Below are 25207 nucleotides of genomic sequence, written 5' to 3' on the forward strand. Positions count from 1 at the left end.
AGGAAAGGCTCTCCCTGAGCTTTTGAAGTCAACTCCCTTCAGTATGCAACGGCACGCTTTTTAAAAAATCATTGCTTATTCCCAGCACATGAACAAGAAATGTTTAGTGAACATGTAAGTGTGGTTTTCACTCCCACTCTTTGGGACATTAACAAGCCCATTTAAAATAATCCTACCCTCAGGATTTAGAGTTTAGAGTTTCTCCTTCTCGCTCTCACATTTAAGAAATTAGGCCAGTCATCCGCATTTAACTATCAGGAACATATCTGTTTAGGGAGAAAACAAACATTGCTTTTGTAAGTACAGAACTGTAATGGTAAATTATAAAAATACTCACTGGTTTAGTTTCAGAGAGCTACTTCTCAACACGGCTTTGTAGTTCTGGCTACTAGTTCGCACTTCACTGCTTCTCTTTGAAAGTTTCTGTACCTTCACATCTTGCAAACTACTAGACGACTTCACTGACTGAAGGCCACTTTTAGCACTTAATTAGCATGCACCCAAGAAATGACACCAGGACAAGCTGGTTATATAAACTGAGAAACAAAGACTTTAGAACAGTTCAAAACTTTAATTTTTCTTTCTCCCTTATTACATTTTATCTTTCCGGTTCCACTTGAAATACTAGTAATAATCATCCACGTATACACCTTGAAACTACTGGTCTTCGGGAAAAAAAGAAAATAAACATTTCAGTTATTGAAACATATTGTATGCGGCCAGCTAGGCTAAATAATCTCTTTATGGAAAATATAGACATCCTTCCTGAACCCGGACTTCTCATTCACTGACAACTGAAAACTGTTAACTTAAAAAAAATTTTTTTTAATGTTTTATTTATTTTTGAGACAGAGAGAGACAGAGCATGAACAGGGGAGGGGCAGAGAGAGAGGGAGACACAGAATCCAAAGCAGGCTCCAGGCTCTGAGCTGTCAGCAGAGAGCCTGACTCGGGACTCCAACTCACGAACCGTGGGATCATGACCTGAGCCGAAGTCGGACGCTTAACCGACTGAGCCACCCAGGTGCCCCTGAAAACTGTTAACTTTAAAATAAACTTCTGGGAGTCACGTCACCTCATTGATTACCAAGGAGTCATACGGGACAGAAGGATTTGGAAACCTCAACACTAGAGAAGGTGGCACAGACAGGTTCAGTACTTTGCAGCCACTAGCGATTTAAAACGTCACTGTGCCAATGGAACATGTTAACAAATCCACTTCTGCAGACTCCCCTCCATCTCTTCCTCCACCTACTTTTGTCAGGTTTTTTTCCCCCGTTTCTCCCTGAAGTCATGGTTCATTCGCACAAGCAGAACTTCAACTCCAGGGAAGGGCTGCTTTTGCAAAGCTTCCTTAATTATTATGGGACTGCTTTGCATTGACAGCCCCTTATGTTCTGAGAGAAGGTTATTCTTCTGTTAGAGATATGCCTTCTTCCCTTTTAAAAAATCTGACAATACTTAAATATTTAAAATATCTTAATGATAATATTTGAAGAAAATGCTTTTAAAACCTTTTTTACCCCTAACATTGTTCATTAGTCCCTTCTCACCATTGCTAGAAAAAAAAATGGCTTCTGCTGGGCATTAGTTTCCTTCTTATTTCATTTGCCACTATTTTCCACTAAAATCGTCAGATAGGGACGCCCGGGTGGATGAGTTGGTTGAGCTGAGCATTCCGGTCTTCATCTCAGGTCATGATCTCACAATCCATGGGTTCGAGCCCTGCACCAGGCTCTATGCTGACAGGAAGAAGCCTGCTTGGGATTCTCTCTCTCCCTCTCTCTCTGCTCCTCCCCTGCCTGTTCTCTCTCTCTCTCTCTCTCTCTCTCATAATAAACAAATAAACTTAAAAAAAACCTTCAGATAAACCGCGAGGTCCAATTTGGAGCAGCCCTTCTTAGGAGACTACAGCTTTTGCTCTCACCCTCTCCTCAGTTGGAAACCACTGGTAACAACTCTATGTTTCTTTCCTGCTAGATGCTGCTCCACTAGGACTGGTGGTGGCTTCTCATAAGCATCTCTTATTGTCCTCTGTTCCCCACACAGCACTACCCTCTCGAGGGCCTCTGCGTGTCGACTCTGTACTTCCTGTCTGTAAACCATTCTCCCTTCTTGAGCACTTCATACTCTTCTCAAGACACTCAGCACCACTGGCACCCACAGAAAGCGTCAATGAATGTTTGAGACTGCACAGCCTCCAGACCTTCCCTGTCCTCGGGAACCAGTCTGAGGGGGACGATGAGTCCCGGAGTAGGAGTTTGAAGATCTTGTACAAATAAATCACTTAATTATGACTGACTCTTTAGTTTCTTAATCTGCCATGTCACAGGTTTAGGGTCAGCCCCAGTTCCAGGGAAAACAGCACAGGTTGTTTGTTGGTCGGGAGATTTGGGGTCTAGTTCCTCAGCCACAGCCAGCCGTGAGGCTGAATCAGACGCTTAGCATCACGGGGCCTGCTTTCACACACTTCCAAAGGAGGTGCTCAGGGTCAACGATTTCTGTAGCCCCTTCCCAGAGCTAGGAGTCTATAAAAAAGTGATTACAATGTAGACTACCCCCATAGGGGAGTTTTAGACTCAAATGAGATAACCTGCTCAAACTGGAAGAATATAAAACCAACTTCACATTCACAAATTTCCAAAAGAAAGGAGAAGTACAAATAATGATAATATACTCCATTCAACAGAATATGTTCTTGGAATTATTTTCCTATCTAGAAGACAGATTTGAGCAATCTGTCCACATTCTCCTGGATTTGTTACCCGTTATGGTTCAAGTCACCACCCCCCCAACCCCAACGTCTGGATAGAAGCAGGATGGTTTGTAAGGCATTTTCATACGGATTTACTTGTCTGCTCTTCAAAACACCTTCCCTGTGCCACAGGCAGGACAGGTTCTCCTTCCCACGTTTTACAGAGGAGTAAACAGAGGCTTGGAGATGAACCAGCCAACTGAACTCCTTTATCAAGCTGACTCCCAGGGACAAAGAAGGTCTGGAGGCTGTGATTCCTAACATTCACTGAAATTGTGGAAGCCAGGAAAGACACAAGCTGAGTGTCTTGAGAAGAGTATGAAGTGCTCAAGGAGGGAGACTGGGTTATAGGCAGGAAGTACAGAGTCGACGTGCAGAGATCACCAGGAGGGTAGTGCTGGCCAGGAGCTGGACACGACTTTGCTTCGACCCTATACTAGAGTCATAAAATAACAACAATTCTACTTCTTACCCAAAGAACCCCAACCCTGCTTGTCAGCTTTTTAGCCCACAAAATTAATACCCCATAAACAACACAACAGAGAAGAAAGAAAACTCATCACACCAGTCCCCTCACTCATGTTTATCGCTTTGTCTAGAACCTGACACGGCAGATATTTGTTAAGTTTTCACTGAATGAATAATTTAAGGAATGCTGAAGTGTTTATACCCAGTTTCATAAACTCAAGGGGTTAATCTTTCCTGCTGTGAGCAATACAATATTGTCCTTGTAACTGCTTTTCAGCAATTCTAAAATATGCATTTGGGTTTAACATAGCTAAAAGGACCAATGGGCACTCACAAAGTACTATTAATCTATACAGTCTCACGACTGGGGAAGTAACCTCGCAGATAAATTACTGCTGAAATTCCACCATGCTGTATTCTTTATAAAGGTCTTCTCTTCCTACTTACTTTAAGAAATAAAAGTCTTGGTCAAATGGTATTTAAAACCACAGCAGCATTTGATAATTATGGGGGGGGGAAAGACTTGCCGATGCAAATTTTCCAGCGATTACCTGGATGGTTCACATGACCACTTCTTACTGGCCCCTTCCTGCCCTCTTGGTCATGGAATATAAAAAAAATATGCCAATAACCAAATATGTTATGAACATCATCAACCAATATTAACTTCCAGGAAAATTTGGTAAGATGATGACAGCAAAAATAATTGGTTTTAACAGTATTACTCTAATGCTGGCCATCTTTTATGTTTCAAAACCAAGCATTTATACGACTCGCTAGACTAAATTCTCTTTTCTGCTATATACATGGCCTCATATCTATTGTAGAAACTATCTAGGATTGTGTACCTTTAAATCACCTATGGATAAAGAAGTCACTTAAGAAAATGATGGTGATTTGGGGAATGTAAATAATATATTTAAACCATTTTTGAAGTCCCAGCTATGAAAATTCTACCCTGAGAAGTTAAAAAATTTCCAAGCTTTAATGTGTAGAGATGCCCAGGAAATGCCTCTAAATTCAGGCTATGAGGCACCATTAGAAAAGAAACATGTTGACCGAGAACCCAGCTTAAATGGAAACATAGTATACAACTAAAAATAAATCCACTTGTTTGACCTTTGATTTTTTTTTTATTGGATTTCCTGGAAGAGGCAACACCTAGGTAAAATGGTGTAGACCTTATCTTTTCTTTTAGTCACCAATGCAGAAGTTTTTATTAAGTTTATTAAAGTTTTTTTTAAGTTTATTCTGTTGCCAGAATAAACAGTAAGACTTTTTCAAAATTATCCAACTGTCCAATCATAACGGTCCCTTGCTTTAAATTGAAAAAAGGTTGTATTTTTAAGTTACAAGGTTTTTTAATTTAAAATTTCAGAAACACACAGAGTGAAGTCAAGTAGGAAGAAGTAAAGCAAGCATCCCAGCTAAACACTAACACATTAGATACCCTGGTGTCACCAGTCAATTGTTTTGCTAAACATGCTTTAAATATTGAACCAAAAATTCAATCTTGCTAAGTAACATTTGTTTCAAAACTGTTTTCTCAGAGAAGTCTTGTTTGAGTTATATGAAACTCCTTAAATGGACAATTATCAGAGAAACTGGCTTTTAAGGGGAAAATAATAGTGTGAATGAGCTATATGTAACTTCCCTTTTTAAAAACAGAAGTTGAATCTGTGTGACACCAAATTTAGAAAGGAGAATGAGAGAATATCATCTATAGCATAGACGCCCATCGCTGTTCTGTTCTGTTACAAATTACACGCTGCGAACTTGAGTTTGCTCAAACAATACATATATCTAATCATTCCTAAAAATGATTCTTTTAAAAGAAAACATAAATGTGAAAGGATTACAGCAAATTAAAAAAACTCACTTAAAAAGTGCCAGATTCCCTGACTTTCACTAACTATTCATTTGGCCTCATTACACACGGCAGCACAGTCCATCCTAGCACTAGCTTTTGTGGGAACGATACTGGTAATTTCAGCACCATTTATATCTCCTTTTAACTTCATTTTAGAAATTAAGACCCAAATTACAAAAAGGTTGACAAAAATTGTAATGCATCAGATGTTCATTTTCAATCCATTCTCATTTGTTACCACTTTAGAACTGTTAAACATCATACGTCTAGTTTTTGTGATAAAAAAAATAACAGCTATAAAGACTTCGGATTTACTATTTTCACATGCGGCCAAAAATGAAAAGTGAGAAAACAGAAATCTTTCCAAAAGTTCATCAGATGAAAAGAACAGAATTAATGGGGAACTATACCACTTATGAACAAGAATACTTAATACTTTATAAATATCACTTCTCTCTCCCCTCAACTCTTCAATAAATTATACCAATTTAAATACCCCTTTTCTTTTCATGGAACTTGGTAAGCAAATCCAGAAATCATCTGGAATAGCAAAGAGCAAAAGATAGCTGTAGTAAGTTTAAAGAACAAAATGGGGGATGCGTCCTGTCAGATACCGAGGCTTATTATAAATTTCTAGTAATTAAGAGAGTGCTGTGTCATAGGGATAGATAAATAGATCAACAGAGGGGCGCCTGGGTGGCTCAGTCGGCTAAGCATCCGACTTCAGCTCAGGTCACGATCTCACAGTTCGTGGGTTCGAGCTCCGCGTCAGGCTCTGTGCTGACAGCTCAAAACCTGGAGCCTGTTTCAGATTCTGTGTCTCCCTCTCTCTCTGACCCTCCCCCGATCATGCTCTATCTCTCTCTGTCTCAAAAATAAATAAACGTTAAAAAAATTTTAATAAAAAAAAATAGATCAACAGAACAGAATTGACAGTGCAGAAATAGACCCACGCATATAAAAAAGTGTATAATATGACAGGTCTGATATTACAGATCAGGGGGAAAGAGCAGATTATTCAATAAATGGCTAAGGGCCACTTGATTAACTGCATGGAAAATAAAATTAAGTACCTAATATCTTTCCAAAACATACATTCTGGTGGACTAAATCTAAATATGTAAAACAAAACTTTAAAACTTTTAAGGAGAGGGGCGTCTGGGTGGCTCAGTCGGTTAAGCATCTGACTCTTGATTTGGGCTCAGGTCATAATCTCATGGTTCGTGAGATCAAGCCCCACATCGGGCTTCATGGTGACAGCATGCGAGCCTGCTTGGGATTTTCTCTCTCCTTCTCTCTCTGCCCCTACCCCATTTGTGCACTCGCTCTCTCTCTCTCTCTCTCTCTCTCTCTCTCTCTCTCTCTCAAAATAAACATTTTTAAAAAATAAATAAAACTTTTTTTAATAAAAATTTTTAAAGTCTTTATTTATTTATTTTGAGAGAGACAGAGACAACACGCGTGGGGAGGGGCAGAGAGAGAATCCCAAGCAGGCTCTGCATTGCCAGTGCTGAGCCCCACGTGGGGCTCGAACTCAAGACCATGACCTGAGCTGAAATCAGGAGTCAGACACTTAACTGAGCTACCCAGGCACCCCAATAAATAAAACTTTTAAGGAGAGAATATAGGAGAATATGTTTATGGCCTCAGGATAAAGAATGTGAGATTATGGTCTGATTGCTAAGATTCAGACTCACTCGCTTTTGCTTTGCTCTGTGCCTTGAAATGTTGACCCCCTCGGGACTAAGCTCTTTCGCCAACTAGCTGCCAGCTGGATTCAGCAAAAGCAAGGCACCAGAAGGAGGCCAGTGGGTCAGAGGGGAAAGAGGCTTGGGTGTTTCTTTCGTGACCCTTCCTGCTTTGAGCCCCTGTCATGGCAGTATCCAGCCCTCCACACCCACAGCTTCTGCGGTGGCCCCCTTCTCCAGGATATCAACTCTGCCGAATTCAAGCAACACCATTTCCTCCCCTTCTCTCAGATCTAAGGACAGGAACAGCTTCCTACTGTTGTTGGTCTTCCATGCCTCAACTCTTGTCACATCTCTGTAAAAAGTCCCTTTAATAAGTCTCATAAGTTGTATCATTTGAATGAAATTGTTTCCTGCCGAGATTTTGACTATTCAGAAACTAGACACCCAGTGCAGAAACCATAAAGAAAAAGATCAATAATGTGATTACATTAAACTTAAACACCTATTGAACAAAATACACTACGAACAAAACAAAGGGAAGCTAAAGGCTGTGGAATGACATATGTGATTCATATAATCAACAAATGATTAGTATCCAGAATAAAGAGCTTTCTGAATCAAGTTTTTAGAAGTCCTAAGACCCAACAGAAAAGTGGGTTGAAGAGGAAAGAAACTTAAATGTCCAACAAACATGTGAAAAGATAACTCGATCTCATCGGTAATAAGAAAAATGCAAATTACAAAAAGAGAGTTCACAGCTATCAGATTGACTGTTTTGGAGATAATCTGACATGAACTAGTAAAGTTGGAGATGCATCCACTCTACCCACAGACATGCGGTCTCTCTACTGGGGTGCCATGAGAAAAATAAGCCCTACAGAAAATGATTCAAGTGCCTATTTCCTCAGTTCTCCCATGGATGGTATACAGTTAGAAACCAGTCGTGTGTTGGTAAATGTTCACCACCTGGCTGGGTCGATGCGGAAAGAAGCCTTTATCTGTAGCATGTACTGATCTCTGTGGTGTAAATAGCCCCATCACGGCTGATTTGAAGCCTCCCAAATGAACTCAAGAATTAGAAAGGGATTCACACGATCGCTCTCAGGGGCAGGTGTCAGTCCCTAGCTCCAGCCCAAACACAGGAATCATTCTAGATTTACAGGAAGGAAGTTAATTCATTACATATAATGGATGTCTTAGGGTACTGGGGCTTAATTCTCTGGAGGAATTCTGGATGAGAAGAGCTGAATCTAGAATCTTAGAGAAACTCTTGTTTTTATCCCCCATGAAAACATAGAAGAGTATTTGGTAGCCGCTTTGCTTATAACAGCTAAAAATTGGAAACAACCTTAATGGTCACCAAGGTAAGAGTAAATTGATACACTTGAAAACTATAGTGGTTAAGAAGTACTAAAGGTACCTATATCAACGTGGCTAAATCTTAAAAAAAACACAATGCTGAGTAAAATAAAGCAAGCTGTTAAACATGTACAGTATAATCTCACTATATAAAATCTTTTAACACATGTAAAATATGGCTATACATTGTTTACAAATACATAGGTATGCAATTACAGAATAAAAACATTAGAGATAAAAAAACGTTTAGGAAAGTGGTTACCTCTGGTAAACAGAGGAGGGAAATGGAATCAGGGAGAGACACACAGGTGGCTTCTCTTTTATCTATAATGTTTAATTTCTTTTTTACAAACATGAAAAGCCAAGTAAGTATGTTGGAATACACAGTGTGAATTTATTGATTTAGATTTCATCAGGTTAAAAAAATACACCTTATTTTCTTTCTTCCTTAGGGTCCCCATGAAGTAGAACTTCAGAAGTTTTTCTCCCACAATTTCTTAATCTCTGTTAATAAAGCATTGAGCAGTATTTACATTTAATGTATTTATTCATTCCCCATTATTTCAGTAATAACTTATCCTTACACTCATTTTGATATATTATCCTTCTCTCTCTCCTAATAACAGACTGTAAAATCCAATGATGACTCTACAGTAACCTAAAGTTCTTAACAGGAAGCCCAGCTGACAGGTCAACTGTAAGAGAATAACTGGGATAAAGTCCATGTATTTCTCACCCAACAGGCTAACTTCTATCATGCCAGAAAAGATCAAAGTTTCCTCACAAAATAGGAAGGCTTGTTACTTGATTAATATGCCAAATAATGCACTTAGCACTAAAAAGTGAAATCGTGTGCACGTATGTGTCTGTGCATTCTAAAACAACGGAAACACACTTTCCCCATGAAATAAATATCTCTCACTTGGTGTTGAGGTGACCACTGGCTGCTATACCAAATGCATTTTGATTCTTTCTTATTTTGTGTCTCTCCACATAGGCATAGAAATAAAGCCCACATGCTCTCCTGACCTTTGGGGACATGATGTTGTCTCAGTGCATGGGTAATGTGACTTTTTTCAGAGATTGTCTTGAAATAAGCCTATGTTTTAAATACACACTTTTCTGCGTGCTAGCAGGCATTCTGAAGCTAGGTGGTTCTAAATAAAGAACTCTAGTCAACAACAGGAAATAACTCCCACAGAAAAAAGGGGCAGAATACAAACTCTCACCAACTCTTGTACACAGTTCACAACGGCCTTTTGTTCTGTGCACATTAAGCCTGAAATCTTTACTTTTCAGAGCATGTCTGGGCCTTTGCAGAGCAATTAAACCTTTCTTTTCCATTTGCTGGTGTCCTTGCCGCCTTCTCTCCGAGGAAGTTAACCTTACAACTAACTTCTTACTATGAGGTAGCAGATCAGAAAACGGAACAGTTTCTATTCTGAAACTTAAAGTTTTTTTTTTTTTAATGGAGCTTCTCATGGGGAAAAAAAAAATCAATTCTCAGTTTAAAACTCACTTTTCCTTCTAAGACATACAGTACTGCATAAACACACACATATGTGTTCTAAAAGAATAGATTCATCTACAATATGTGTTTCTAAATCTATCAACAAGGATATATCATATCCACCCATAAGTCTCGCTTGATGGGTTATTAACACTTTGTTAGCGACATTTCAGCAAATCAGTGCAACTGGGAGATGAATTTATATTCTAGACAAAGGTTTCCATCTTGAGTCTTTTGTGAAAAATTGGGAGAAAAATCCAGACCCCAGGCTAACCAAATAAAAAGACATCTGAATGATAAGTTTTTCAAAGTCAAAGTGGCTCCTACTGGAATGGGTTGGTGGCATTCAACTCTAGGACAACACAGGTATTCCTGACAAGAAAACCAGTCCAAGGAAAACAGCTTAAATAAGACTACAAACTGCTATTTCTTCTCTCTCGTCTACACCCAGCCTTGCCCTCTCCACTGGCTCCTTCCTGAAGTCAATAAATTATGGACCCAACACTCTCTGTCTTCAGTTTTAAAGCAAGAAGTAATCTTTCTGTGCTTCAGTGCTGCAGGGAGACCAGTAGCTGCTCCTGTCTCTACCCTTCACTGCTTTAGCCCCTCCTCCTTCCTCTGGCGTCTGCAGGACAACACTACTGACCGCCCCTAGAAAAGAGCACCAGTGCCCTCTAAGCGCCAAGGCCAATGGACACTCTTCCCAGTTCCTCACGTTACTGAGCCTCTCGGTAGCATTTGACATTACTGACCACCTCCGACCATCTCTTTCAGTGAGTTTGGTTAAACTATAGCCTGCTGGTTCTTATCTCTCTGGACACTTAGAGTTTCCTTTGCTGGCTCCCCTTCGTCTGACCTCCCTATAAACCTATAGTTCTTGACTTTTTTCCAAAATCACCTCCGGTTGCAATTTGGGACCATAGAGGGTAAGTGAGGTGAGTGGGGAATGGGGGTGGTTGGTTAGGATATCAGAATCTTCAGGAAAATGTGAAGACACGAGTGTTTTGAGAACATTCTGCCCACTGATAATCACTATCCAAACGTTTGTATTCCCTATGGTTTTCTTTTTGCTCCTTCTTCTCTTCTCATCCTATAAACTCCCCCCAGGCAACCTCACCCACTCTCAGGGCATCTATATGCTAATGATTCACAAACCATTAACCACATTCCAGACCTTTCTCTTTGAGCTTCATATCTGACCTTTATATAGAGAGAGACCATATATCCCAGTTTGTCAGGGTCATTCCTAGTTTATGCTTGTCGTGGCATAATTACTAATAGCACCCTGTTTCAATCTCAAAACGGTCCTGGTTTGAACAATAAAAGTATATAATTAGCCTATTTCTATCCCATTGCCTATTAGACATCTCCACTGGGTACCATAAAGGCACCTCCAAGTCACAGCACATCTAAAATTGTCCTAATCATATTTTCCTTAAATCTGCACCTCCTCTTGAATGCCTAAGAATGGTTAAGTTACCAACAAGGTACCCCTGGTGTCTAGGTTGGAAATCTAAGATTCAAAGTATCTTCCCTCTCGCTTTCCCTCGCATTTAACCAGACACAGAGTCCTGCCAATTTTCCCTCTAAAATACGTTTCAAATATGTCCCTTCCTCTCCATTTTTCCCATCACTGCCCTGGTCAAGACCCTAATCATCTTTGATTTTGATTACGGCAACAATCCATCTCCCTACTTCCAGTCTTGAATATTCCCCCTCTAATCCATCTACACCACCTGCTGCACGACTGGTAGCACACGAGGTACTAAAAATATGAAATGAACAAGAGATGCTCCCACCAAGTTCACGGGAAAAACTAACTCATCGATGTGATGCAGTGGGTTATGTGGTGATAGAGACACACACAGAGTGACAATGGACACATATGCGTGGCCACAGAGCCTGGCCAGTGTGAAAGCCATGGTGTCTTTTTTTTTTTTTAATTTTTTTTTTTTTTTACGTTTATTTTTGAGACAGAGAGAGACAGAGCATGAACGGGGGAGGGGCAGACAGAGAGGGAGACACAGAACCGGAAGCAGGCTCCAGACTCTGAGCCATCAGCCCAGAGCCCGACACGGGGCTCGAACTCACGGTCTGTGAGATCGTGACCTGAGCTGAAGTCGAACGCTTAACCGACTGAGCCACCCAGGCACCCCAGCCATGGTGTCGGTTTTAAGACAAATGGGGATTAGTCAAGGTCATTAGCAGCAGAGACAGGGAGGTGAGAAATAGCAGTGGATATGGGTACAGATCCGAAGTTTAAATTGCAAGCAAGAAGTAGCTACACACAAGACTAAGGAGTTCAGCTGGGCATGTCTAGGAAGGCCTTGGGCGCCACATTAAAGAGTTTGGACTTTATATTCCGAAGGCAGTGAGGGATCATTAAAATATTTTCCGTGAGAGAGTGGCATCATCTGACTTTTATTTTTGGACGTTAGTTCTACATCTATTCCTGAATTTGACAGAACAATCTTAAAAGTTATTTATAATAACCAACAAATGAAGAAAAATAAATTTTATAGAAGATGGTAAAAAGCTGTAATAATAGAGTTGGATTCTGACAAAAGAAAAATACAAATGGATGTGCACTGAAAAACTTGAGGGGCGCCTGGGGGGGCTCAGTTGGTTGAGCGTCCGACTCCTCAGTTTGGCTGAGGCCGTGGTCTCGCAGTTCGTGAGTTCGAGCCCTACATCGGGCTCTGCAGTGACAGCGTGGAGACTGCTTGGGATTCTCTCTCTCCCTCTCTTTGCCCCTCCCCTAAACGTGCTCACGCTCTCTCGCTCTCTCTCTCTCTCTCTCCTCTCTCTCAAAATAAACTTAAAAGTTTATTTTCTTAAAAGAAAAGAAAAACTTGAAACACGCCACAGTATAAAGATCTAATAGAGTCAAAGATGGCATTCTTGTTAGGGAGAAGAGGACCGCCTGTACAGTAGTTGACTATTTGTGAAGAATAGATGTTAGATTTTTGCCTCAAACAAGGCGATAAAACACTAGAGATTAACTAAAGAGTAAAATATATTTTAAAAAATGTGAGAACTAAAAGAAATTACAGAGGAACAACTGATCCGAAAGGTAGACAAGACCTTTCCAAACACAAAGCAAAAGAAGAAACATAGGGTCAAAATGATTATACTACAAAACTATATGCCAAGAAGCACCATAAGCAAAATTAAAAGAAAAATGACAAACTAGGAAAAATATTTGTAACACGGTTAACAAAGACTTAGTAACCTGATAGCCAAACAAGTACTTATGAATCAATTAGGAAAACATCAATATCGGGACACCTGGGTGGCTCAGTTGGTTAGGCATCGGACTCTTGATTTTGGCTCAAGTCGTAATCTCATGGTTTGTGGGATTGAGCCCTTTGTATGGCCCCGCATTGGGCTCCGTGCTGACAGCGTGGAGCCTACTTGAGATTCTCCCCGCCCCCCCCTTCCTTTCTCTCTGCCCCTCCCTTGCTCTTTCAAGCTCTCTGGTGTGCTCTCTCTCTCTCAAAATAAATAAGTAAACTTAAAAAAAAAGGGGGAGGGCGCCTGGGTGGCTCAGTAGGTTGAGCATCCGACTTCGGCTCAGGTCATGATCTCACGGTTCACGGGTTGAAGCCCAGCACTGGGCTTGCTGCTGTAAGCGCAGAGTCTGCTTCAGATCTTTTGTCCGCCCCCCCCCACTCTCTCTGCCCCTTCTCCACTCACGCTCTCTCTCTCAAAAATGAATAACATTAAAAAAGAAGAATAAGAAAGAAAAACACCAATACTAAATTAGAAAAACACTGACGCTAAATTAGAAAAATGAGCAAAGGATATAAGCTAATGGTCACCAAAAGAAGAAATGCATGAAAAAACCAAATACAAATTCATCTAATCAAAGTAATATAAATTAAAAGGAAATATGATTGCCACATCCCAAGCCGACTACAGATGTGTTAACCCTGATTACAATGTGTGGGCACAGTGGGCCGGGATGCCAGAGCCACCGATGAAAGCGTGACTGGATTCAACCTTGAGAAGACAGGGTTTGGTCATGGGTATGAAGAGCCTTTTGAAATATCCATATGCCGGGGGCACCTGGGTGGCTTAGTTGGTTAAGCGTCCAACTTCAGCTCAGGTCATGATCTCACGGTTTGTGAGTCCGAGCCCCGCGTCAGGCTCTGTGTTGACAGCTCAAAGCCTGGAGCCTGCTTTGGATTCCGTGTCTCCCTCTCTCTCTGCCCTTCCCCCACTCACACCCTGTCTGTCTGTCTCTCTGTCTCAAAATAAATAAACGCAATAATTAAAAAATATATATATCAATATGCTGTAATGTAGTCTTTCCATTTCTAGGAATTTACTCCTTAGAACTAATCAGAGCTGCGCATAAAAATTATATTCATTCAACAACTATTTATTGAATGCCTACTCTGCCCTAGGTTCTGGGACTTGGGAATGTGGCAACAAACAAAACCCGCAACAATCCCTGTTCTCGTGGCTCTTACATGCTAGTGAGAGGAAAGAGAAAACACAATAAATTAGTAAATCATATGGCATGTTAGAAATTAAGTGCTGTACGGAAAAATAAAACAGGAAGGAAAGCTGGGGAATGTGTGCCTGGGCGTGTGTGTTGGGGGGGTGGGCGGGTGATTTTGAAGAGGTGGTTAAGAAAGCCTGCTGAGAAGATGACAAGAAGTAAAGACCTGAAGGAGGTAAGAACGGAAGCCCAGCACAAGAGTTTTCCCAGCAGAGGGAAGAGAAAATACTAGCAGTGGGGAGCATGCCTGAGGGCTCCACGTCCATAAGGAAAGGAGGGGCGGGTGAGCGAGTGGAGGAGGAAGTGAAGGGGAGAGTGGGAGGAGAGGAGGTATGAGAAGGGGGCAGGTTGTGGAGGGCCTTAAGAAGCCAACGCAATGACTTTGGCTTTTACCCCGAGTAAGAGGGGAAGCGATTATTGCAATAGTCTTGTCGCCTATGTATTCTTGAGACAGTGGCCAATGATCCTTTTAAAACAAAAGTCAGGTCATGTCCTCCTCTCCTCTCGCAAAACCCTCCAATGATGGTGATTGTGTTGTAATGATTGATCTGCTTAGTGTTGCTTTGTGTTTTGAATCTCTTCAAGTGTGCCAAAAGCTCTAGCATTTGAGAACGTGCCACCAAAATCAAACAACTGAGAAGCAGTTGTGTAACCAGTGGGTGTAATGGTTAAGGGCTTCAGCTTTACAGTTAAGACAGACCTGCCACTTAGGAGCTTTCCACCAATGAACCCTGGGCATGTTTCTCAATCTCTGATTCTTAACTGTAAAAACAGGGGAAATATTATCGACTCCATGGTGTCACAAAGATTAAATAAGACAATGCATTTATTTCTCAAAGTGAAGGGTGCCAACGGTGGGACGTGAGATGATTTAAAAGGACGAGGAACTGGCACTAAAGGGTCACTTTGGAGGAGAGAGGCCACAGCTAGGTTAAGAGGGGAGTGTCGTTTGAGGGGATGTACGAGGAGGAGGAGAACTCAAGGATCTCGCTGCCTCCCATGTTACTGGAGGTGGGCAGGTGATGCGGTTTTGGCTAGTGGGCTGTAAGGGGAAGTCACTCTGCTGGGAGCTCTGGGGAAGAATTTTACCACCCTGACTAAAAAGTGAAGGGCACACAGGCCTGCAGAGAGAGCTCTCTCTCCCCTTCCTGGCTGTGTGAGGATGCGGTGTCTTCCGGTGCACACAGTTTAAGGAGGCTAAGGACAAAAGTCCAACACACTGAGGGTGGTGGGGTAGAGGCCGAAGTGGAGCCTGGGCTCTTGATGATGTCACTGAGCTGAAGAGAACCACCAAAGGGCGCTTGGGTGGCTCAGTCAGTTAAGTGTCTGACTTCGGCTCAGGTCATGGTCTCATGGCCCATGAGTTCAAGCCCCGTGTCGGGCTCTGTGCTTACAGCTCAGAGCCCGGAGCCTGCTTCTGATTCTGTGTCTCCCTCTCTCTCTGCCCCTCCCCTGCTCACGCCCTATCTCTCTCTCTCTCTCAAAAATAAATAAACATTAAAAAAACAATTTAAAGAGAATAACTGACCTAGGAATGCCCACGTCTGAACTTCCAAGGGAAATAATAAATGATTTATGGGTATATTTATAACTCTGTAGGTGAGGTCCAAGGACCACAGGCCAGTGAGTCACCTAGGGACTAGTTTAAGCCCACATCCCTGGACCCCACCCACCTCTGCTAAAATATTATCTCTGTGAGAGAGGCTTAAGAATCTGCATTTTAGGGGCCCCCGGGTGACTCAATCAGGCATCTGACTTCGGCTCAGGCCACGATTTCGCGATTCATGAGTTTGAGCCCTGCGTCAGGCTCTCTGCTCTCAGCACAGAGTCCACTTCAGGTCCTCTGTCCTCCTCTCTCTGCCCCTCCCCCATGTGTGCTGTCTCTCTTAAAATACATAAACTTAAAAAAGGAAAGAATCTGCATTTTATACTTCTCACAGTGGTATCGGTTTCCTTTTGCTGCTGTAACAAATGACCATAGACTTAGTAGCTCAAAGCAATGCAAGTGTATTCTCTGACAGTTCTGAGGTCTAAAATCGTGGTGTTGACAGGGCGCTGTATTCCTTCTGGAGGCTTCAAGGGAGAATCTGTCTTCTTGTCTCTTCCAGTTTCTAGAGGCCACCTGCACTCCTTGGCTCGTGGTCCCTTCTTCCACTTTCAAAACACATCATTCCAACCTCTGTTTCTGTCGCCTCATCTCCTTCTTCTGCCCTTGACCTCCTTGCTCCCTCTTACAAGGACTCTTGGGATTACAGGCAGCCCGGCCAAACAATCCAGGATAACCTCCCCATCTCAAGATCCTTAATTTAACCTTATCTGCGAAGTTTCTTTTACCAAGTAAAGTAACTGTGGGGCTTGGGGGGTCGGATGGATGAAGGGCACTATTCTGACCACACTTCAGTTGATTATTGAACCATTAAAAATCATAGGTTTAAGCCACTGTTTGTTGGCTTTTCTGTAACCTGCACATGAAAGCATCCTAGTAAATCACTTACTGGTCATAAAAACTTAACCCAGTGGTCCTCGATGGGAGCAGAGGTGGGGCGTGGAGGATGGATAAAAGGGTCGGGGAAAGCTAGGCACGTTAGAATTGTTTGGGATCTTTTTCCAAAATAATATATGCCTGAGTCCTGCCCCAGACCTACGGAACCGAGCTATCCAGGTACAAGCACCAGGCACATGCAGGTGAATAAACCTCCTTGGGAGACACACCTGGCACCCCTGGCTAAAACCCACTGAGTAAGCTCCAACTATGCCTTAGTTTTCTTATTGTTAAGTCTGAAAATAATATATGTCCTGCCTATCTCCCATGGTCATATGAAGATCAAGCAAGGCAATGTATGTGGGAGCAATTTATAGTTGGTAACGAGTTATATAAGTATGATTGATAATTATTAGAGGAAACTGATGCAGACTGCAAATGATGATAACGGGCAAGACAATTCGTCCAGAGACATTCCAGGTACTTGGAACTAACAAAGTAAGCAAAAATCAATCTTTGAGAAAAAATAAGAAATCACAAAGCTCATGCATTATCATGTATTTCCCGAGTGTCTATTTAATCTTAAAGATGATTTTAATTTTTTTCCCTTCAAACCACAGATTATAAACAGAAATTAGGAGGGAAAATGGATTGGACATGACACTAGCCAAAAGAAAAAAAAAGACAACTAACAATTTGAAACAGGAGGAGGAATTAAAATGTTGATATTATAATTAAAATGTTGAATTATAAAATGTTGGATGGCTCAGTTGGTTGGGCATGCGACTTCTGGTTTCCGCTGAGGTCATGATCTCACAGTTCATGGGATCGAGCCCCGCGTGAGGCTCTGTGCTATCAGCACGGAGCCTACTTGCGATTCTCTCTCCCCTTCTCTCTCTGCCCCTTCCCCACTTGCGCATGCTCTCTCTCTCTCAAAATAAATAAATAAAATGTTAAAGAAAAAAAGAGAATTCAAAAAATTGAGTGACGTGGGATTATTCAAAGTCGTGGCAAATAGCACCATGCCCCTCCCTCACCAGCCCTGCCCAAAGGACTCTGTTCCAACAGAATGCCTTAGCAAACTAAATGATCCTGAATCGTGAATAAAAGGTACTACTATGCTCAGTGCTCTCTGTGGGAAAAATGTAACTACAAGAACAATAACGGTATAGGGAAAGATTTTTATCAAACAAGCTCACGTGAAACAAATTTGGGTGCTTAAAGAGAAACTTCAAACATCTATAGAATGCTCATGTATAGAATGCCTGTATGCTATATAAAGTGCATCACTGTATAAACCATAGCTGTTATAAACCTATACATAAGTTCTGCTGATGTGAATTAGTCATCATGCGTCATAAGAGCTCAATAAATCTGTGTGGTTTGAGAGACCAAAACTGACATTGTCACCTTCATGAAGGATGGTATTAGATCAGGCCATCTGCTGGCTATAGAGTATACAGTAAGGATACCCCAGCTTTAAATCTGTACAATTACTTATTTACAGATTATAAAGCATGTTGACATCACCATCTTATTTGCTCCTCTCCCCCTAAAACCCCAAAAGCCAGCTACAACTATTGTGTTTTACATTTGAGGAACTGAGGTTCAGAGAAAACTTTCTCAAGATGCCACAATGACTGGGGCTCCTGAGTGACTTAGTCTGTTAAACATCCAACTCTTGATTTCAGCTCAGATCGTGGTGTCATGGTTCATGAGATAGAGACCTGCGATGGGCTCTGCTCTGACAATGCAGAGCCTCCTTGGGATTCTCTCTCTTCCTCCCTCTCTGCCCCCCCTCCACTCTGTCTCTCTCAAAATAAACAAATAAAGATTAAAAAATAGGGGCGTTTGGGTGGCTCAGTCAGTTGAGCGTCCAGCTTCGGCTCAGGTCATGATCTCACCGCTTGTGAGTTCGAGCCCCGCGTCGGGCTCTGTGCTGACAGCTCAGAGCCTGGAGCCTGTTTCGGATTCTGTGTCTCCCTCTCTCTCTGCTCCTCCCCAGTTCGTTCTCTCTCTCTCTCTCTCTCTCTCTCTCTCTCTCTCTCTCTCTCCCCCAAAAGTAAACAAACATTTAAAAAAAATTTTAAATAAAAAAAGATAATAATACTAATAAAAGACCGCACAATGACCAAGCAATAAAGCCCAGACTGGAATCCAGATCTGATTCAAAATCCAATTTTCATTTTCAAATTTACTATGGTAAATAGCACTTCACTTAACCTGAATTTCTAAAAACAAATTCACATGGGCACTTCAAGTGTGGTGATCCACCTGTCTACTTATTTAGAAAGCAGCACGAATCAGAAAAATTTTAGTATCTTTTAAAATATATATACGTTATCTCTTTCTTTTTAATACATACACACACACACTGGCTAAGATTCTATAAACAGCTCTAGCTCAGAGTGAAATTTTATGACTGAACCTCAAACACTTAAATAAATAGAAAATGCTGAGATGGTCTAAGCTAGTAAACAAAATCATTAGCTCTAAAAACAAAAAGCTCAAAATGTACCAGTTTCACAAGTATTTGCTTGCTGTAAGAAATGCTGCAGTTATTCCAATGGTGTACTTTACTCTTATTTATATTTCTAGTGGACTACTATGTTTCCATGCAATTTCAACCCACATACGTCGATGACACATGCAGAGCTTAAAATGCCATGATTCATCAAGGCTGCCACAGTCATGCAGTTCGGTGACATACCGGCTGGATGTGAAGCTGTGCTCTGCGTAACGTATGCACACGCTCTCCTGCCCCCGCGGCACAGCGTGTGTAACCCCAGCAGAGCATATCTGTCTACCTCTGACCCACCCTCCCACTCGAGGGAGAGACAAACTGTGAAACTGAAGTGAATAAAAAAGGATTATACAAAGGTACCCTTAGTCAGAAGTCACTTTTTCCACGTTAACAATAGAAAAGTCTTTACGACGACTTAGGCCACTTGTGCCATTACCTTTTGGTTCTTTGCAGAAAAACGAAAGGACACAGTACAGACTATTTAGAGATCATTTCCCATGTAATTAAGCAAACTGTAGTCAACATCTTCTCACGTGCCTAACAACACGAACTCTGGAGTCAAAAAGCCCCGGGACAGACAGGGTTTCAAGTTCCAGCTTGACCACGTGTTGGCTATCTGACCTTCGGCAACTTGCTTAAGCCTCAGTTTTCTCAGCTGTAAAAAGGGGCTAGAGCCAGGACCTGAGGCGGGTGTTACTGTGAGGGTTCAGTGAGATTTATGTATGTAAAGAAGTTAGCACAGCCCCCTGAAAATGATACACAAAGGTCTTTGTTTTTAATAATTACTTAAGTTCAGCACCACGCTAGGAGTCGCTGGTGTTGGAAGGAGAGCTAACTTTGCTCATTCCCAGTAGGCCTAGTCTTCGCTGCTATGATGAATCTCATGTATGGGGTTGGGACACACATTACAGCACACTAGACATTAGATGGAGCCCTGCAAACCTAAGGCATCAGGCCAGACTGAAGTGTAAGAAAAAGGCATCTTTACTGAATAAATCTCATCTGACCTCTACCTCTGTACCTGTAGTTCCATATAAAACCAACTCCACTTTTTTTCTTTGCCTAACATTTACTGCCTATCCACTGTGCAAGGCCCTAGTCTACATTTTAGAAAAGATTCTCTCACAAATATTTGAGAGAATGTCAGATGTCTGAATTGTTATTTGTAATTCCATCCTTCTTACTCCTTCGATTTAATTATATTCTGATGTGATAATGTGTACATAACAAATTATAACAAAGACTGAGAAAAATCAGCTACTTTCTACAATGGCTTTAAAATATAAGTAACAGGAGCAACCAGCATGCCTCTTCCTACTTGCATTGCTATAACTGAGCTACAATGCTTTCTTATTCCACCTAAAAAAAGTGCCAGTAATGTCTGGCAAGTGAACCCAAAGAAACAGAGAATGAACACCAAAAATGTAGAAAGCTTGAACACCTCATTAGAAATAAATGTACTCCTTGTTCTTTAATATCCACTATACCTCTGAGTAGCTGAATCTCCAACCTCTTGCATTGCTCTGAAAAATATTGGTGCTCACCTCCATTGGCTCAAACTTCTACCCCTAGGTTGGTGGGTTATGGGCTCGAATGGTATAGCAGGATTTACATTTGCCTGTGAGTGAAGAAATACTAACAGGGGTGCCTGGGTGCCTCAGTTGGTTGAGTGTCCAACTCTTAATTTCGACTCAGATCATGATTGTGGTTCACGAGTTCAGGCCTCATGTCAGGTTCTGTGCTGGCAGTGTGGAAGTCTGCTTGAGATTCTCCCTCCCTCTTTCTCTGCCCCTCCCTGTTCACTCTCTCTCTCAAAATAAAAACAATTTTTAAAAATAAATAAATAAAAAGAAATACTAACAGTGGTTGAAATAACAAAGAGTTTATTTTTTTCTCACAAAATTAAAAGCGTGGGGTTAGGCAGTCCAGGACTGGAAGGATGGGTCAAATGTAACCTTCCACCTCATGGTCCTCAGAGTCACATGAAGGCTGCTACCTACCAGCTATTTCATCCACATTCCAGATAAGAGGAAAGTCAAAAGTCTTGTCTTCATGAGGTTTTGTCTTTTTATCCAAGAAGGGATATCCTCCCCTGAGGAAGGGGGAAGAATCTGGTTTCCAGAGTTGCTACAATATTAGACTCAAATGTCCAGTGTTCAACAAAAAGAAATTACAAGGCATTAAACAAAACAGAAGAGGAAAGTATGGCCCATTGAAAGGGAAAAAAATAAATCAATGGAAAATGTCCTTGAAAAAGACCTACTGGAGACATACTAGACAAAGATTGTAAAACAACTATTTTCAAGACACTCAATGAACTAAAGGAAAATGTGAAGACAGTCAAGAAAATGATGTGTGAAACAAAATGAAAATATCAATAAAGAGATAGAAAACCTTTTTAAAAAAACTAAAAAGAAGCTCTGCAGCTGAAAAGCACAATAACTGAAATGAAAATTTCACTAGAAGTATTCAATGGTAGATTTGAGCAGAAGAAAGAATCAGCAAATTTGAAGATAAGACACTGGGAATTATTGAGTCTGAGGAACAGAAATAATAAAATTGAAGAAAAGCAAGCAGAGCCCAAGGGAGCTGTGGGACAAGTGAAGCAATAAACTCATCATGGGATCTCAGAAGAAGAGAGAGAGGAAGGGGTAGAGAGAATATTTGAAGAAATAATGCTGAAAACTCCCAAATGTGATGAAAGACATGAATATAAACATCCAAAAAGCTCACCTAACTCCAAAGTTGATGAACTCAAAGAGATCCACACTGAGGCATATTATAATAAAACTTTCAAAAGACAAAGGGTGAATCTTGAAGGCAGGAAGAGAGAAGTCAATTGTCATGTACAAGGGAATCCTCAATCAGGTTATCAGTACATTTCTCATCAGAAACTCTGCAGGCCACCAGACAGTTAGCCAATATATTCCAAGTTCTAAAAGAATGAAACTGTCAACCAAGAATCCTACATCTCACAATACTGTCCTTCAAAAGGGAGGAGAAAGTCAGACATTTCCAAATAAATACAAGCAGAGGGAGTTCATGACAACTAGGCCTATCCTGCCAGAAATGTTCTCAGGAACTCAGCAAGGTTAAAGGAAAAGACTCTGAACAGAAACTTAAAGACACCTGAGGAAATAAAGATCTCAATAAAGGTAAATACAAGGACAATTATAAAAAACAGTATTATTGCAAAACTAGTTTTTAACTGCACTTTTTATTTCAATATGATTCAAGACACAAACAGATTTAAAGAAAAAAAATTATTAGTGGAAAAGCTAGTATTACTGTAATTTTGGTTTGTACTCCAAATCTGTTTTTTTTCTGCAATTTAAGAGACTACTGCATAACATCAACAACCAAAAGGGGTTGGGATGGAGCTACAAATGAGCAGAGTTTTTGTATGTTATTGAAGTGGGGTTGGTATAAATTCAAATTAGAATGTTGCAACTTTAGGAGGTTAAACGTAATCCCTGTGGTAACTACAAGGAAAGTAGCTATAGAATATACACAAAAAGAAATGAAAGAACTTTAAACATTTCACTATTAACAATTGTCTCAGCACAACAGAAGACATTAATATAGGACATGAGAGACAAAAACAGCTATTAAGTCATAGAGAAAACTAATACCACAATGGCAGAAGTCCCTCCTTATCAGTAATCACTTTAAATCAGTTGCATTTCTATACATAACAATGAACAATCTGAAAAAGAAAATCAATTCAATTTACAATAGCATCAAAAAGAATAAAACACTTAGAAATTAATCAAGGAGGTGAAACACATGTACAATGGAAACTAGAAAACATTGCTAAAGAAATTAAAGAGAACATAAAGAAGTGGAAATACATCTCATGTTCATGGATTGGAAGACAATATGGTTAAAATGCCAATACTACCCAAAAGACCTACAGATTCAATGCAATCCCTATCAAAATCCCAAAGCTGTTTTTTTTTTTTTTTTTTTTTTTGCAGAAATAGAAAAACCATCGTAAAATTCATATGGAATCTCAAGGGACTTGGAATACTGAAAGCAATCTTGAAAAAGAAGGACAAACTTAGAGGACTTATACTTCCTGAATTTCAAATTTTACTACAAAGTGACAGTAATCAAAACTGTGGTATTGGCACAAAGAGAGACATACAGATGAGTGGAACAGAACAGAGAGCCCAGATACAAACCCTCACCTATATGGATAAATGATTTTTGACAGGGGTGCTAAGACCCTTTGGTAGGAAAGGATAGTCTTTTCAACAAATGGTGTTGGGAAAACCAGATATCCACATGCAAAGGAATGAAGCTAGACCCTTACCCTAACACCATATACAAAAATCACCTCAAAATGGATGAAGTACCTAAATGTAAGACCTCAAACATAACTCTCAAGATGAAAACATATGACAGAAGCCTCATGACATTGAATTACGCATTGATTTATTGGATATAACACCAAAGGCACCAGTAACAAAAGAAAAAATAGACAAATTAGACTTTAAGAAAATTTACAAGTTTTGTGCATCAAAAAACACTGTCAACAGGGGTGCCTGGGTGGTGCAGTCAGTTAAACGTCTGACTCCTGATCTGAGCTCAAGTCATGATATCACAGTTCCTGAGTTCGAGCCCCACATCGGGCTCTGCTGATGGTACAGAGCCTGCTTGGGATTCTGTCTCTCCTTCTCTCTGTTCCTCCCCTGCTTGTTCGTTCCCTCTCTCTCTCTCTCTCTCTCTCTAAAATAAATAAACAAAAACTTAAAAGAAAACCCACTGTCAAAAGAGTAAAAGGGCAACCCACAGAATGGGGAAAAATATTTGCAAATCATATACCTGATAAGGGATTAATATCCATAATATATAAAGAACTCCTAAAAGTCAGTAACAACAAAAACAAACACCCTGATTCAAAAATGGGCAAAGGATTTGCTTTGTTTTGCTTTGTTTGTTTTTAAAAATTTTTTAATGTTTATTTTTGAGAGAGACAGAGCATGAACAGGGGAGGGGCAGAGAGAGAGGGAGGGAGACACAGAATCCAAAGCAGGTTCCAGCCTCCGAGCTGTCAGCACAGAGCCTGATGCAGTGCTCGAACTCACAACCATGAGATCATGACCTGAGCCAAATTCGGATGTTTAACCAACTGAGCCACCCAGGCACCCCAAAATGGGCAAAAGATTTGAAGACCTTACTCCAGAGAAGAAGTATGAATGACCAGCAAGCACAAGAAAAGATGCTCAACATCACTAATCATTAGAGTAATCCAAATCCAAACTACAATGAGATATTACCTCACACCCGTTAGGAGGGCTACTATCAAAAAACCAGAAAACAACAAGTGCTGACAAGGAGGTGGAGAAACTGGAACCCTTGGGCATCATTGGTGGGAATGTAAAATGGGTACAGCCATTGTGGAAAACAGTATGGCAGTTCTTCAAAAAATTAAAAATAGAATTACCATACGACCCAACAATTTCTTCACTTCTGGTATATACCAAAAAGAATCAAGAGCAGGGTCTTGGAGAGATATCTGTACACCCAAGTTCGCAGCAGCATTATTCACAGTAGCTAAAATGTGGAAGCAACCCAAATGCTCATCAATAGATGAATGGACACGGGAAATGTGGTATACACATATAATAGAATATTATTCAGCCTTAAGAAGGCTGAAGTTCCTGAAAGAAATTCTGCAATATGCTACAACATGAATGAACCTCATGCATGGATGAAGACATTATGCTAAGTGAAATAAGCCCATCACAAAAAGGCAAATACTACATGATTCCACTTATTTGAACAAGTACTTAGGGTAGTCAAAAGCAAAGGCAGAAAGTGGCTACCAGGGGCTGGAGGTAGGGGAGAATAGGAAGTTACTGTTTAATGGGTATGAAGTTTCAGTTTTACAAGAAGAAAAGAGTTCTGGGAATGGATGGTGGTGATGACTGTACAACAGTGTGGATGTATTTAATACCCCTGAACAGTGTACTTAAAAATGGCTAAGTTCAATGCTATGTTATATGTATTTTACCAACAAAACCAAAATGAAAACC

The 25207-nt window shown here is 40.7% G+C and overlaps 1 protein-coding gene across 6 annotated transcripts in view; it reads right to left on the bottom strand.

Moving 5' to 3' along the window:
• SERTAD2 (SERTA domain containing 2) overlaps positions 1-25207 on the bottom strand; it is a 117291-nt gene that overhangs the window by 25296 nt on the left and 66788 nt on the right. For 2 of the 6 annotated variants that reach the window (XM_023251718.2, XM_023251716.2), the window contains one exon: positions 177-266. The exons of 3 other annotated variants lie outside the window; for them this stretch is intronic. The gene's annotated coding sequence lies outside the window, so the exon portion shown is untranslated. Of the gene's footprint in view, positions 1-176; positions 267-337; positions 824-25207 lie in introns of those variants that run through there. One more of the 6 variants, XM_023251720.2, reaches the window with a different exon arrangement.

Source organism: Felis catus, chromosome A3, assembly GCF_018350175.1.
Source record: "Felis catus isolate Fca126 chromosome A3, F.catus_Fca126_mat1.0, whole genome shotgun sequence".
In the NCBI taxonomy this organism is placed as follows: domain Eukaryota; kingdom Metazoa; phylum Chordata; class Mammalia; order Carnivora; family Felidae; genus Felis; species Felis catus.